Source organism: Molossus molossus, unplaced genomic scaffold (assembly GCF_014108415.1).
Source record: "Molossus molossus isolate mMolMol1 unplaced genomic scaffold, mMolMol1.p scaffold_m16_p_5, whole genome shotgun sequence".
Lineage (NCBI taxonomy): Eukaryota > Metazoa > Chordata > Mammalia > Chiroptera > Molossidae > Molossus > Molossus molossus.
In genome coordinates this window covers 64,738,772-64,756,721 of record NW_023425388.1, presented here as the reverse complement: position 1 = coordinate 64,756,721, position 17,950 = coordinate 64,738,772, and the positions used below count along the sequence as shown (strand labels likewise).

The following is a 17,950-nucleotide window of genomic DNA, read 5'->3' as shown; positions in this document are numbered from 1 at the left end:
ATTTAGATCTGAGCTTTCTAGCCACTAACACAAAAATAAAGACCTAAGTAGCATATTTTGTATTATCTAAGAGATGAAAGAATTTGACTCCTCTCTGTTGCTAAATTCTAAAAGGAGTTCATCATATGGAACCTGTTCTAGGAAGTATTAAATGATATAGTATCTTCAACAATAATTTTACAATACAAGATGTTCCCCCATGTGTGGGTTTTTTAGCAGAGACCTTAATAAAAGCTTTGTATTGAAACATTGTATTGTAGAGGATAAGTTAACATGACCCAACCACAAGATCTAATATTGTATAAGAATTTACATTAAGATGTTTATATATAGCCTGTTCCTTAGATGGTCTTCTTTTACATATTTTCTGGACCCTACTCTGCCAGTGCCTCCTGCTGTGGTTGAATCATATTTTCAGATTTCTGTCTAGATTATGGCACATCTAGATAGTGCCAGACACTTTTGCTGATCTGAAAGCTATTTTTATCACATGCAAAATTTCTATATGGACTTGTCAGTTTCACAACATAAAATATACATTGGTTAATAAATATAGGGTGGGGCAAAAGTAGTTTACAGTTGTGAGTATGCAAAACAGTTTATTCTTGTAATATTATTAATTATTGTATTTTTTATATGAATAACTGTAAATCTACTTTTGCCCAACTTGATATATAAAAAATTGATCAAACTCACTAATACTATTAAATGCAAACTTTAAGATTATAGTCGTCCCTCCCCACTTCACTTCGACTTTCTTGGCTTCACTCTATCGCGGTTTTTTCAAATATAAACCGCGATAGAGTGAAGCCGCGAAAGTCAAAGCACAAAGTGGTGAGGGAAGACTGTATAGTAAATCAAGAATTCGGAATAGAAAAGATGGTGGTGGGCAGGACTGGAGGGAGGGTGAGTGCCTGAGAGAGTGAGCTAGTGTGTGAGAGAGAGTGAGTGGACATGAACATGGACAACCAAACTCATGTAGTGCAGAGACACGGAGCAGCAGGTTCCTGTGCTGTGGATGGGAGCAGCTGGCTACCACAGTAAGTGGCTCTTCAGGGTGCTTCTCCCGGTGCCACGGGGAGGTCCTACCATTTTTGAAGATTCCAGGTCTTCCCTGGGAGGAGGCAGTGGGAGCAGCTAGGGCCCAGTAACCTGAGCCCATCAGTGCACCTGGCACCATCAGACCAGTGGACACCCTGTGTCAACACAGTAGCAGGACTGTCAAGATGCTGGTTGCAGAAACCGCGAATGGCTGGGAGCCCAGCACCATCCCCAACAGAAGCAGCCTGATCAGAGTCGAGATATACTCCCAGCAACAGAGGCTAGGAGCAGACATCCATCCCCAGGCAACAGAAGCACAGACCAGCAGCAGAGAACCATCCCCAAACACTACAGCGAAGGCTGAGCAGAAGCTGAGCCCCACTGGGCAGCAGCACTCCCCAGCCACCAGCAGCAGGACCTGGGGCTCTATAGGGAACTGTGCAGCACAGCTGCACACAAGAGCGGTGGGAAGCTGGGGATTCATAAGGGCCTGTGTGAACCAGCGGCCCACAAGAGCAGTGGGAAGCCAGGGATCCAGAGGGACCTGTGTGACTCAGCAGCCCACAAGAGTGGTGGAAAGCCGGGGATCCATAGGGACCTGTGCAACACAGCACCCCACAAGAGTGGTGCGGGAACAGAGACCCATAGGGGCCTGTGCAACACAGCACCCCACAAGAGCAATGCAGAACCAGGGATGCAGAGGGACCTGTGTGACCCAGTAGCCCAAGGTGTGGGCAGAGAGTGTAGCTCCAGCAGGGCCTGAGCAATACAGCTACAGGTGGCACCAGCAAACAGCTGGGAACACAGACTCAGAGGGGCCCACACAATCCAGCAGCAGCACCTACCAGCCCCCAGTAGTCAATCCTCCAGCATCCACCGTAGGCAAGAGGCGACACACAACAGAACAGGCTAGGAGGCACAGTAGCTTTATTTGATATACAGTGAGCTGCCTATACGTCCAAACATTCTTCTCTGGGTCTAGAGCTACCAGACAGCTAAAATGGGGAAACAAAGAAACCACCCAAAAGAAAGAAAAAGAGGAATCACAAGAAAAGGAATACAGGAAAAGGAAGAAAGCAACTTGTCAGATAAAGAATTGAAAGCAGTGATTTTAAGGGTACTCAAACAATTTGGTGAGAACTACAAGCAACTTAAGAATTATGAAGAGCTCACTGGGAATTACTTCAGCTTAAAAAAAAGAGGTAGAAGCTACACATAAAGAGGTAGAAGCTATGCATAAAAATCAAGAGGAAATAAAGAATGACATAGCTGTTATGAAAAATACCTTAGAAGGGTTCAATAGTAGATTAGAAGAAGCTGAAGACTGAATCAGCAACTTAGAAGACAAGGTAGAGAAAAACACCCAAATAGAGCAGCAAATAGAAAAAGGTTTACAAAGCAGGAGAAGAGTTTAAGGGAACTATGGGGCAATACAAAATGTAATAACATTCACATTATAGGGGTACTGGAAGGAGAAGAATCAGGGAGTGGCATGTAGTTTACAAAGTAATGCAAGGCAAGGGTCTGAATCCAAGACTACTCTATCCAGCAAGGCTATCATTCAAAATTGAAGGAGAAATAAAGAGTTTCACAAATAAAAAAAGCTAAAGGAATTTATCACCACCAAACCAGCACTGCAAGAAATGCTGAAGGGACTGTTGTAAGAAGAAGAAACAGAGAGAGAGAGGAACACAGGCATAAGATTAAACTAGAAACTAATAACTATCTATCAATAATTACCTTAAATGTAAATGGCTTAAATGCTCCAATCAAAAGACATAGGGTAGCTGATTGGATAAGAAAACACGACCTATATATATGCTGTCCACAAGAGACCCACCTCACAACAAAAGACTCACACAGGATGAAAGTGAAGGGATGGAAAATATTTTCCAAGCAAATGGAAATGAGAAAAAAGCTGGTGTAGCAATACTCATACCTGACAAGAGAGACTTCAAAATGAGGGCCATGAGAGACAGAGAAGGACACTACATAATATTAAAAGGATCAATCCAACAAGAGGATATAATCCTGGTAAACATATATGCACCAAATACGGGAGCACCAAATATATTAAAACTTCTGGAGGACTTCAAGGGAGAGATCAATAGCAATACAATTATACTGGGTGACTTTAACACGCCACTGACAGCACTGGATAGATCTTGTAGACAAAAAATTAACATAGAGTCCTTACAAGACAAACTAGATCAGTTGGACTTCATTGATATTTACAGAACATTTCACCCCAAAGCTGCAGAATATACATTCTTCTCAAGTGCACATGGGACATTCTCAAAGACAGACCACATGTTATGACACAAAGCAAGTCTCTACAAATTCAAGAAGATTGAAATCATATCAAGCACCTTCTCAGATCACAATGGCATGAAACTAGAACTCAATTACAATAAAAACACACAAAGACATTCAAACACTTGGAGGCTGAATAGCATGTTATTAAACAACGAATGGGATACTAACAAGATTAAGGAAGAAATTAAAAACTTCCTAGAAACCAGTGAAAGCGAACACACAACTACACAAAATTTATGGGACACAGCGAAAGTAGTCCTGAGAGGGAAGTTCACAGCACTACAGGCCTACCTCGAGAAACAAGAAAAATTCCTAATTGATTTCTAACCCTACAACTTAAAGAATTAGAAAGTAAACAAAAAGAAAAACCCAGAGCTAGTAGGAGGAAGGAAATAGTAAAGGTCAGAGCAGAAATAAATGACATAGAGACCAAAAAAACAATTCAAAATATCAATGAAACAAAAAGCTGGTTCTTTGAAAAGATAAACAAGATAGATGGACCTTTAGCAAGACTTATCAAGAAACAAAAAGAGCCCTAGCCGGTATAGCTCAGCAGTTAGAGCATCGGCCTGTGGTTCACAGAGACCTGGGTTCGGTTCCCACTGAGGGCATGTACCTTAGCTGCAGTTTGTCCCTGGCCCTGGCTGGGTCGTGCAGGTGGTGGCTACTCGATGTGTCCCTTTCACGTCAATGTTTCTCTCTCTTTCTCCCTCCTGCTCTATCTGAATAAAAATTGGAAAAATGTCCTCAAGTGAGGATAAAAAAAAGAGAGAGAGAGAGAAACCAAATAAACAAAATCAGAAATGAAAGAGGAGAAGTAACAGCTGACACCACAGAAATACAAAGGATCATCAAAACATACTATGAATAATTATACGCCAACAAATTGGACAATCTAGGAGAAATGGACAAATTTCTAGAAACACACAGCCTCCCAAAACTGAACCAGGAAGAGATAAAAAACATGAACAGACCAATAACAACAAAGGAAATTGAAGCTGTAATTAAGAAACTCCCAGCAAACAAAAGCCCAGGCCCAGATGGCTTCACAGGGGAGTTTTACCAAACATTCAAAGAAGAGCTAATACCCGTTCTCCTCAAACTATTCCAAAAAATCCAATAAGACGGAACACTTCCAAACTCATTTTATGAGGCCAGCACAATCCTAACTCCCAAACTGGATAAAGACACTACAAAGAAAGAAAACTACAGGTGAATATCCCTGATGAATACAAATGCCAAAATCCTTAAGAAAATATTAGCAAATCAGATCCAGCAATACATCAAAAAAATTATTCATCATGATCAAGTGGGATTCATCCCAGGGATGCAAGGATGGTACAATATTTGCAAATCAATAAACGTGTTACACCACATAAACAAAATGAAAGATAAAAATCATATGATCATATCAGTAGATCCTGAAAAACATTCAACAAAATCCAGCACCCATTTCTGATAAAAATGCTCAGCAATGTGGGAATAGAGGGACCATATCTCAACATAATAAAAGCCGTATATGAAAAACCTACAGCCAACATCATACTCAGTGGGCAAAAACTAAAAGCATTCCCCTTAAGAATGGGAACAAAATAGGGATGCCCACTTTCGCCACTCTTATTCAACATAGTACTTGAAGTCTTAGCCACAGCAATTAGACATGAAGAAAAACTAAAATGGATCCAAATTGGAAAGACAGAAATGAAACTGTCATTATTTGCAGATGACATGATATTGTACATAGAAAACCTTAAAGACTTTATCAAAAATTTAGTAGACTTAATAAATGAGTTTGGCAAAGTAGCAGGATACAAAATCAATGTCAAGAAATTGACGGCATTCTTATACACCAGTGATGAACTCACAGAAAGAGAAACTAAAAAAAAATCTCATTTCCATCTCAGCAAAAAAATTAAGATACCTAGGAATAAATTTAACCAAAGAAGTTAAGGACCTCTTAACAGAAAACTACAGGTCATTGAAAAAAGAAATTGAGGAAGATATAAAAAAGTGGAAGGACATACCTTGTTCATGGATTGGAAGAATTAACATAATTAAAATGTCCATACTACCCAAAGCAATCCATAGATTCAATGCAATCCCCATCAAAATACCAACGAAATATTTTACCGAACTAGAACAAACACTCCAATAGATTATATGGAACCAAAAAAGACCCCAAATGGCCACAGCAATCTTGAAAAAGAAGAACAAAGTTGGAAGGATCACATTACCAGATTTCAGGTTATACTACAAAGCCACTGCAATCAAAACAGCCTGGTATTGGCACAAGAACAGGCAGATAGATCAATGGAACAGAACAGAGATCCCAGAAATTGACCCATGACAATATGCTCAATTAATATTTGACAGAGGTGGCAAGAACATGCAGTTGAGTTAAGACAGTCTCTTCAATAAATGGTGTTGGGAAAATGGGACCAGCTACTTGCAACAAAATGAAGCTAGACCACCAACTTACACCATACACAAGAATAAACTCAAAATGGATAAAAGACTTAAATGTTAACTCGTGAATCCATAAAAATTCTAGAAGAAAATGTAGGCAACAAAATTTCAGATACCTAAGGCAAGAAAAACAAAGGCAAAAATGAACACATGGGCCCACATCAAACTCAAAAGCTTCTGCACAGCAAAAGAAACAACCATCAAAATGCAAAGGGAACCCACTATATGGGAGATCATAATTGCCAATGATGCATCAGGTAAGGGATAAATTTCTAAAATATATAGAATACTCATACAACCCAAAACAAAAAGAAGACAAAGAATCCAATCAAAAAATGGGCAGAGGACCTAAATAGACACCTCTTTAAACTGGACATATACAGATGGCCAAGAGACTTATGAAAAAATGTTCAACATCACTAATCATCAGAGAAATGCAAATTAAAACAACTATGAGATATCACTTCACACCTATCAGAATGGTCGCCATCAACAAATTATCAAACAACAAGTGTTGGCAAGGGTGTGGAGAAAAGGAGACTCTAGTACACTGCTGGTGGGAATGCAGACTGGTGCAGCCACTATGGAAAACACTAGGGTGCTACCTCAAAAAGTTAAAAATTGAACTACCATTTGACCCAGTGATCCCACTACTAGGAATATATCCTAAGCAGCCTGAAACACCAATCAGAATATATGTACCCCAATGCTCATAGCAGCAGTATTTACAAAAGCAAAAATCTGGAAACAACCCAAGTGTCCATCAGTAGATGAGTGGATAAAAAAGCTGTGGTACATGTACACAATGGAATACTATACAGCTGTAAGAAAGAAAGATCTCTTATCCTTTGAGATGAGATGGAGGGACCTGGCAAGTATTATGCTAAGTGAAATAAGCCAATCAGAGAAAGACAAATACCACGTAATCTCACTTATTTGTGGAATGTAATGAACTAAACAAACTGATGAACAAAATTGACCCAAAGACATAGAGGTAGGATACATACTGACAAACCTTAGAAGAGGGGGTGTTGGAGGGAAGAGATAAACCACAGAACTTATATGCATATATGCATAACCAATGGACATAGACTACAAAGCTGGGGATGGGGTAGGGGGGATGGGGAGGAGGATGTCAATGAGGGAAAGAGGAGAAACATCTGTAACAAAAACAAATTAATAAAAATAATTTAAAGAAAAAATAATCCTACTTCGCAGAAATTTATTTATCACGGTAAAATCTGGAACTGATTAATCGCAATAAATGAGGGCCGACTGTAAGAGATAATTTCCCTTTTATGAGGTTGGAAGTAGCTAACACATTTGTCAGCATCCAGTAGTGGTAAGAACCTAAAGGGAAGCAAGTATGTTCATACATTTTTGAAGAAATTATAAATTGGCACATCTTTATTTTTTTGTAGAGGAATTTTTTTTCTGCAAAGCACTTGGAACAGTGTCTAGTACATAGTAAGTACTATATGAGGATTTGTTATCATTTTCATCATCCTTATTTGCTAATAACTATTAAAATTAAAATGTGCATATCCCTTACCAAGAAAGTCCAGAAATTTTTCCTATAGTGAAACTTGTACAGATAAATATATTATATATATACATATATATCAGTCACATAAGAATGTTCCATGCAGTTTTTAGACTAAGGAAAAAAATGGAAATATCCCAATTGCCCATCAAGAAGGGATTAAATACTACACATCAATTTTTAAAAAGAGACCACATTTTAGTAACAAAGGATTTCCAGATGTATTATTAAGCAAAAAAAGAAAAACTTTATATATAATATATGTATGAATCTTTTCTTTTTTCAATCCTCACCTGAGGATATTTTTCCATTTATTTTCAAATAGGGAGGGAGGGAGGGAGGGGGGGAGAGAGAGAGAGAGAGAGAGAGAGAGAGAGAGAAACATCTACGTGAGAGACATCAACTGGTTGCCTCCTGAACCAAGCCTGGGGATGAAACCGCAACTGAGGTAGGTGATCGGAATCAAACCTGTAACTCTGTGGTCCACAGGCTGATGCTCTAACTGCAGAGTCAAACTAGTCAGGGCTGAATCATTTTTTAAAACAAAATTTGTGTAAGTTTGTAGATGCATAGAAGAAATTGGAAGAATTATACTAAAATGTAAGCATTATCTTTGAGGAACCTTTCATTTTTTATGTGCAGATTATTTGAATTTTTACAATGAACTTACAATTTTTTAGACAATGATTATGTATTTAAAAGAGAATATAATGTTGAAGAATAATGTTAATATAAAATCATTCAATCTCACCACCCTAGTGCAACTGTCAGTTTCTACCGATAGGATAAAATTTTTACATTGTGTTTTTGTAGGTAAATAGTATGTGCCAAGTCTTCCCATACATTATTTCGATTAACCTTTAAAAATTTTAATGGCTATTTAAAACATAAAGAAAATGCAGATAATAATATAACAGATCATATACCTACAACTTAGATTTAACATTTTACTACTTTGGCTTTAGGTTTTTAAAAAAACTACAGACGTCTCTCTTTCCTTTCCAACACATTCTTTTCCTTTTTCTATCTATCTGTGCATACATAGCTGAATATACTGAAAAGGATTTATATACAAGATATTTCTCTACTCATTGAAACAGTTTATATATGATAGGTTTTTCTGATTCTTGATAGATTGGGTAAATTTCTTTAACAAATTTAGGTTTATTCAGGTTTTTTATTCTTTATTTAATTTTGTCTTGCAACTTACCAGTTTAATTCACATTTTAAATTGCTAGCATGATTTATCTATATAAATTCCTACAATATTCATTGTTATGGCCCTTTTTTATTCATAACACTGATTATTAGTGCCTTGTCTCTCTCATTTTCTTGGCCAATATTGCTAGAATTTGATATATATTTCATTATTCTTCAAAGATCCAGCTTTTGGTCTTAGTGAGACATAGTATATGTGGTGACTAAGAATGACATCTTTGGAATCAGACTACTTGCATTTAAAACTCAGCTCTAACCCTGACCGGTTTGGCTCAGTGGTTAGAAAGTCCGCCCATGGACCAGAGAGTCCCGGGTTCAGTTCCTGCAAAAGGCACATACCTCAGTTGCAGTTTGTCCCCAGCCCTGGTTGGGGCTGTGTGGGTGGCAACCACTCCATGTGTTACTCTCATATCGATGTTTCTCTCTCTCTCTCTCTTCCTCCCTCTCTCCCTCCCTCTCTGTCTGAAGATAAATGCAAAAAAAAAAAAAAAAAAAAAATGTCCTTGGGTGAGGATTCATTCAATCAATTAATCAATCTCAGCTCTATCACCTATCAGCTATGTGGCCTAGGGAGAGTTATTTAACCTTGTATCTCTCTGTGTATGCCCATAAATCTAATAAATTAGATGATATGGACCATTTCCTTACAGGGTACAAAGTTTACTCAAAAAGAACAGATAACATGAATATTCCTAAATCCTCTAGAGATATTGAGTTGTATTTAAAACCCTCTCCTACACCCACAAACACACAAATTTCCAGCCACAGATGGCTTCACTGGATAATTCTACCCATCATTTAATGAAGAAATACTATTAATTTGATACAAACTCTTCTGTTTTAATTACAAAGGAAGAAATATTTTCCAACTTATTCCTCAAGGTCAAATTTTAAAAAATTGAATTTAACAATATGTAACAGTAGTTTTCAACTAGAGATGGTTTTTGTCCTCTAAGAGGACATCTGGCAATGTCTACAGACATTTTTGGTTGTCACAGCTGTGGGGCAGCAGTGCCACTGGCATCTAATGGATAGACGCTAGGGATGCTGCTAAACATCCTACAGTACACAGAACATCAACAAAGAATTAACCCCAAATGCTGATATATTAAAAGAATAGTACATCATGACCAAGTGGAGTTTTCCCAGGAATACAAACTTTGAAAAGTCAATCACTATTCACCATATTAAAAAATAAAATATATTAAAGCTATTTTAAAAACAGTAGAAACAACATTTGATAAATTTCAGATCTTTTTAAAACAAATTTTTCAATTGTAGTTGACTACAATATCATATTATTAGTTTCAGGTGTGCAACATAGTGACTAGAAATTTATATATAATTTCTGAAGTGAACATTGCTAATTCTAGTACTCATCTAACACCATATGTAGTTATTAAAAAATTATTGACTATATTCCTATGCTTTACTTTAGATCCCATGACTTCAACTGTCATTCTTGATTTAAAAAATAAAAACTTTCAGCAAAATAGAAATAGAAGAGAATTTAATCTGATGAATGTCATCTAGGAAAAGCCTGCAGCTGTAATCACACATAATTTTAAGAGATTAAATGTTTTCCCTCTAGCATCAGAAATAATATATATATATTTTTTTACTCTGATACCTGTATTCATTGTATTAGAGATTCTAATTGGTGTAGTAAATCAAGCAAAAGAAATAAAAGATATCCAGATTGGAAAGGAAGAAGTAAAACTCATTATTCACAGATCACATGATTGTCTATGTAGAAAATATGGTATCTACAAAAAAAGCTGCTAGAATTATGAGTTTGGCAAAGTTAAAGAATACAGGGAAATAAACAAAAATAATTGTATTTCTGTATACTAGCAATGAGCAATTAGAAATTATGAAAACAAAGGCATTTATAACAGCTTCCAAAATTTAGAAATTATAGATAGATCTGACAAAATTTGTGAAAGACCTGTATATTGAAAACTATAAAGCATTGCTGAGAAAATTTAAAAATATCTAAGTAAATAGAGATACTGTGTTTATGTATCAGAAGAGTCAGTGTCCTTAAGATGCCAAATTGTAGTTTAATTTTCAATTTTTCGAGGAAAAACCATATTGTTGTCCATAGTGGCTGCACCAGTCTGCATTCCCACCAGCAGTGTACTAGAGTCCCCTTTTCTCCACACCCTCGCCAGCACTTGTTGTTTGATGGTTTGTTGATGGCAGCCATTCTGGCAGGTGTGAGGTGATACCTCATAGTTGTTTTAATTTGCATCTCTCTGATGATTTGTGATGTTGAGGATTTTTTCATATGTCTCTTGGCCATTTGTAAGTCTGTTTGGAGAGGTGTCTATTTAGGTCCTCTGACCATTTTTTCATTGGGTTCTTTGTTTTCCTTTTGTTGAATTGTATGAGTACTCTATATATTTTGGAAATTAATCTTTTATCTGATATATCGTTGTCAGTTTTGCTCTCCCATATAGTGGGTTCCCTTTCCATTTTGATGCTTGTTTTTTATTTCTTTTACTGTGCAGAAGCTTGATAGTTTGATATAGTCTCATGTATTCATTTTTTCCTTTGTTTCTCTTGCCTTAGGCATTGTATCAGTGAACATTCTGCTGTGTGTGATATCTGAAATTTTGTTCTCTACATTTTCTCATAGTATTTTTATGGATTCATGAGTCACATTTACGTCTTTTATCCATTTTGAGTTTATTCTTGAGTATGGTGTAAGTTGGTGATCTAGTTTCGTTTTTTTGCATGTAGCTGTCCAATTTTCCCAACACCATTTATCAAAGAGGTTGTCTTTATTCCATTGTATGCTCTTGCCACCTTTGTCAAATATTAATTGAGCATAATGTCTTGGGTCAATTTCTGTCTTGGGTTCTCTGTTCTGTTCCATTGATCTATATACCTGTTCTTGTGCCATTACCAGGCTGTTTTGATTACAATGGATTACAGTGGCTTTGTAGTATAACCTGATATTCGGCATTGTGATCCCTCCTACTTTGTTCTGTTTTTGTTTTGTTTTTTTGAATATTGCTATGGCTATTCAGGGTCTTTTTTGTTTCCATATAAACTTTTGAAGTATTTGTTCTAAATACTTTGAAATATTTTGTTGGTATTTTGATGGGGATTGCATTGAATCTATAGATTGCTTTGGGTAATATGGACATTTTAATGATGTTAGTTCTTCTAATCCACGAACAAGGTATATGCTTCCACTTTTTCATATCTTCTTCTGTTTGACCCAGTGATCCCACTTCTAGGAATATATTCTAAGAAGCCTGAAACACCAATCAGAAAGAATACATGTACCCCTATGTTCATAGCAGTACTATTTATAATTGCTAAGATCTAGAAACAACCCAAGTATCCATCACTAGATGAATGGATAAAAAGCTGTGGTACATGTACACAATGGAACACTGTGCAACTGAAAGAAAGAGCGATCTCTTATCCTTTGAGACGATATGGAGGGACCTGGGGATTATTATGCTGAGTAAAATAAGCCAATCAGAGAAAGACAAATAGCATGTGATCTCACTTATTTGTGGAACATAATGAACAAAATAAGCTGATGAACAAAATAGACCCAGAGACATAGAAAGGAGTATGGTTCAGACTGACAAACCTCAAGGGAGGAGGCAAGGGAGAGGGATGAGATAAACCACGGAACTTATGCATGTATGTGTAATGAATGGACATACACAACAATGCTAGGGGGAGGGGCAGGGTCTGGAGGAGGGTGTCCAGGAGGGGGGAAATGAGAAACATCTGTAGCAAAAATAAATAAATTAATAATAAAACAACAACAACAAAGATGCCAAATTGATCTATGGATTCAGTGCAATTCCTATCAAAATTGCAACAGGCTTTTTAAGAAATTGAGAAGCAGTGGCTATGAAAATTAGGTTGTCATTTGAATCAAAGCTCATAAAAGTAGACAAGAATCTGCATGCTAAACCTACAGGGTGATTGCCTGTGGGAAAAAAATTAACTAGGATACAGAGTTTTAAAGCAATTATCACAAACATGATTTTAAAAACAACTATAAATTCTCTTGAAATAAATGAAAAAAAGAAAAGAAAATGACAGCAAAGAAATAGAAATTGTAAACAAAAATCAAGTATAATTTGTAGAACTGGAAGATACAATAATAATAACAACAAAAAACTAAGGTGACAAAAGATCCAACATTTTTATCAACATCATCTTGGAGGAGAGGAAGATGGGGCTAAAAGAGTGTTTAAATAAATAATACCTGAAAACATCCCAAGTGGGATGAAAGATATAAAATCACAGATTCAAAAAGCTGAACAAATTTTAAACATGATAAACTCAAAAAATTCCATGCCAAGGTACATCATAATAAAATGGAAAGCTAAAGGTAAAGAAAAAACCTTGGAAGCAAGAGAGAAATGACACATTACCTGTAGAAGAATGCCATTCAAATCACAACAATTCTCATCTGAAACTAGAGACCAGAAGGAAATGGCATGATATTGTTTAAGTGCTAAAAGAAATGTCAACCATGAATTCATTATCTGGTGAAATGACTCTTTAGTAATGAAGGGAGAATGGCCTTTCTTAGAAAGGAGGATTAGAAGAATTTGTTGCTACCAGACTATCCTTAAATATTAGCTATACAGAGTTATTTAAACAAGAGAAGTAATAAAAGAGGGAATCGGGAAGTGAAAAAACAAGCACAAAATATGATTATGGATTTTCTTGTGACTTATCTAAATGATATGTGATTATTCAAACAAAAATTATAACACCTTCTGATACTAAAGACAACATATAGAAGTGAACCTAAATGAAAGTGAGGTTTCTACACCTTACTCAAAGTGATAAAGTATTGAAAATCATATCTATTTTATTTCAAAGCAACCACTAGGAAAAATATACAAAGTGATACTTTCAAAAAACCATAAATAAAGATAAAATTCTAAAGTGGTTCAAGTAACCCACAGAAAGGCAAGAAAAGAGAAGTGGAGGACTGAGATACAGAGGAGACAAACAGAAAACAAATAACAAAATGACACATTTAAGGTCTAATGTATCATTAATTACCTTAAATGTAAGTTGTTTAAAAAAACCAACTAAAAGATAGAAATTAGTAGAATGTATTAAAAACACACACAACTGCGTGCTGTTTATAGGAAACTGACCTCAATTTCAATAAAATAGGTTGAAAAATATATGCAATATAAACATTAATTTTTAAAAGCTGTGTGGCTGCATTTATATTAGAAAAAGTAGACTCAGAGCAAAGCAAATTTCTACAAAGAGGAACATTAATAATGATAAAAGGATTAGTCTATCAGGGCAACATATATGGAACACAAAAACAACTACATGAATCAAAGACTGCTAAAGCTTAAAGGAAAAATAAATCCACAATTATACTTGGGTTCATCAACATTCTGCTCTCAGTAACTGATAGACTTACTAGACAGAAAGTGAAGAAAGATATCAAAAAACTAAACAATACAATTAACAGGATCTAATTGATACCTATATATTTATATTTACATATCTATGTCTATATTATTTTTATATATTATATGTAACTATATACAATACTCCATGCAACAACAGCAGAATTCACCTTTTTTTCAAGCACTCATGTAATATTTATCAACATAGATCATATCCTGGGCTATAAAACAAATCTCAATAAATTTATAAAAACTGAAATTATACACATGTTTCTGACTACAATGGAAGCAAACTAAAAATAACAGACAACAAGAAAATCTCTAAATATTTGGAAATAAAACAGCACACTTCTAAATGATCCATGGGTTAAAGAGGAAGAATCAAAGAAAATTAAAATTATATAGAACTAAATGTATAAAGTAAATACAGCATACCAAAATATGGAGGATACAGCGAAAGGAGTGCTCAGGGAAATTTACTGCACTAAATGATTACTTTAGGAATAAGGAAAAAGTGTCATATCAATAATTTAAGTTCCTACCTCAACAAAGTAGGAAAAAGCAGATTAAACCCAAAACAAGCAAAAAGGAGCAAATTATTAAAATTAAGGCAGAAATCAATGAAATTGAAAATAGAAAAACAATAAAGAAAAATTAGTGAAACGAAAAGGTTTATCCAAAAATTAATATTGATAAACCTCTAGTAGGACTGACAAGAAGAAGATACAAGTCACTATTATCAGGAATATAATGAGATTACAGATTAAAGATTATAAATGAATGTTACAATTTTGCTTGTAAATTTTACAATTTAGAAGTGGACCAATTCCTCAAAAGCTAAAACTCAGCCAAGATGTCCATAATCTGAATAGTTTTACAGCCACTGAAAAATCCAAAATAGATTTCTCAGCAGAAACTTTGCAGGCTGAGAGAGTGGGGTGATATTTTTAAAGTGCTAAAAAAAAAAAAAACCCTCCCAACCAAAAATACATTAACCAGCAAAATTTTCCTTCAGAAACAAAGGAGATGTAGACTTTCCTAGGTAAACATAAGGTGAGGGAGTGCATCACCACCAGACATGCCTTACAAGAAGTGCTAAAGGAAGTTCTTCAAGCTGAAATGAGAGTATGCTAAATGATGACATGAAAATAGAAAACTTGCTTCTTTTCGGCTGAAACCTTCATCTTCTACTAATTCACCAAAATGATGAACACAAAGGGAAAGAGGAGTGACACCTGCTATATGTTCTCTAGGCCTTTTAGAAAACATGGAGTTGTTCCTTTGGCCACATACATGTGAATCTATCAGAAAGGTGTTATTGTGGACATAAAGGGAATGGGCACTGTTCAAAAAGAAATGCCCCACAAATGTTACCATGGCAAAACTAGAAGAGTCTACTATGTCACCCAGCATACAGTGGGCATTGTTGTGAACAAACAAGTCAAGGGCAAGATTCTTGCTGAGAGAATTAATGTACGTATTGAGCATATTAAGCACTCTAAGAGCCGAGATAGTTTCCTGAAATGTGTCAAAGAAAATGATCAGAAAAAGAAGGAAGCCAAAAAGAAAGGAACCTGGGTTCAACTGAAGTGTCACCTGCTCCACCCAGAGAAGCACATTTTGTGAGAACCAATGGAAAGGAGCCTGAGCTACTGGAACCCATTCCCTATGAATATATGGCATGATAAGTGTAAAAAGAAGACCTCTATACTGATTTAAAAAAAAAAAAAAGTGTTTCTCTTAATTGAGTAGAAGTGTGATGTCCCTTCACCCAAAAAAATAATTAAAGAAAACTTGGTGTTCTAAAAAAAAAATAGAAAACTTATTGGTGAAGTTAAATATAGAGTCAAATTTAGAATACTCTGATACTGTAATAGTGGTGTGAACACCACTTTAGTATAAAATTTAAAGACAGAAGTATTATTAACTATAGCTAATGAAAGATAAAAATCATATGATCATATCAATAGATGCTGAAAAAGCAGGGCGGGAAGGGAGAGGACGGGGAATCGGTGAGGGGGGAAGGAGAAACACCTGTAACAAAAATAAATTAATTAATTTAAAAAATAAATAAATAAAAGAAGACATTTTTTTTAACCTGTAAAAAATAATAATAATAACTATAGCCCTGGCCAGTTTGGCTCAGCGGTTACAGTGTTGGCCTGTGGTCCAGAGAGACCCGGGTTTGGTTCCTGCTAAGGGCATATACCTCCGTTGCAGTTTGTCCCCAGCCCTGGTTGGTCGTGTGGGTAGTAGCTATTCGATGTGTCCCTTTCACATCAATGTTTCCCTCTCTCTCCCTCCCACTCTACCTGAAAAAAAAAAGAAAGAAAGAAAAAATGTCCTCGGGTGAGGATAAAAAATAAATACATAACTATAGCTACAATAATTTGTTAATGGACATACATTTTTAAAATATGGCCCTGGCTGGTTTGGCTCAGCGGTTAGAGCATTGGTCTGCGGTCCAGAGAGACCCAGGTTCGGTTCCCGCTAAGGGCGCATACCTCAGTTACAGTTTGTCCCCAGCCCCGGATGGGTCATGCGGTTGGCAACCACTCGATGTGTCCCTTTCATGTTGATGTTTGTCTCTCTCTCTCTCTCTTCTCTTCCTCTCTCTTCCTCCCACTCTATCTGAACAAAAAATGGGAAAATGTCCTCGGGTGAGGATTAAAAAATAACAACAAAATAAAATAAAATATGTAAATTGTAACATCAAAAACATAATATGTAAGGAAAGGAATAAAAGGATAGAGTTTTTTATGAGGTAGAAGTTATTATGAGCTTAAAATAAACTGTTACAACAGTAAGAGATTTTTTTGTAGCCTCATGGTAGCCACAAAGCAAAAGCCTCTAACGGGTTCTCACCTGTGGGTTGCCACCCCTTTGGGGGTCGAATGACCCTTTCACAGGGGTCACCTAAGACATAACAGTAGCAATTACAGTTATGAAATAGCAACAAAAGTAATTTTGTGGTTGGGTGTCACCACAACATGAGGAACTGTATTAAAGGGTCGTGTCATTAGGAAGGTTGAGAACCAGTAGATACACAAAAGGTAAAGAGAAAAGAATCAAAGTGTACAACTGTGGAAATTAAACAGATCACAAAAGAAAACAGTGAGAAGAACAAAGGAACTACAAAATAGCCATAATACAATTAACAGGTGGCAATTTACCTATCGATAATTACTTTAAACTGAAATGGGTTAAAATCTCCAAAAGTCATAGAGTAGCTGAATGAATAAAAAACAAGATTCAACTATATGCTACCTACAGGAGATTCACTTCAGCTTTAAGGACATGCATAGTAAAACTGAAGGGAAAGAAAAAGGTTCCATTCAGCTGGAAACCAAAATAATGTGTGGGTAGCTATACCTATATCAGACAGAACAGACTGGGTCAAAAAGTGTCACAAGAGACAAAGAAAGTCATTATAAAATGATAAAGGGATCAATTTATCAAGAGGATATAACAGTTGCATTTGTACCCAATATTAGAGCACCTAAATATATTAAATATTAATATATCTGAAGGGAGAAATAGAGATTTCAATGCAATAATAGCAGCGGAGTTCAATACCCCATTTTTGACAATGGATAAATTATCCAGGCAGGAAATGAATAAGATAACATTAGACTTTAAACTACATGTTAAACAAAATAGACCTAACAAAAACATAAAATATTCCATCCAACAGCAGCAGAATGTACATTCTTCTCAAGCAGACATGGAACATTTTCCATGATAGATCATATGTTAGGTAAAAAAACAAACAAACAAAAAAAGTCAGTCTTAGCATATTCAAAGAGATTGAAATCATGTTGAGTATCTTTTTCAACCACAAGGGCATAAAATTAGAATCAGTAACAGGAAGAAAATATAAAAATCACAAACATATGGAAATCAAGCAGCATAATCTTAAACACCAGTTGATCAAAGAAAAAAT

General features: G+C 35.8%; 1 protein-coding gene and 1 pseudogene across 2 annotated transcripts in view; both read left to right on the top strand.

Annotated features, from left to right (window-relative positions):
- EAF2 (ELL associated factor 2) overlaps positions 1–17,950 on the top strand; it is a 59,195-nt gene that overhangs the window by 20,976 nt on the left and 20,269 nt on the right. The gene's annotated exons all lie outside the window — the stretch shown is intronic.
- On the top strand, positions 15,208–15,692 carry LOC118617401 (annotated as a pseudogene).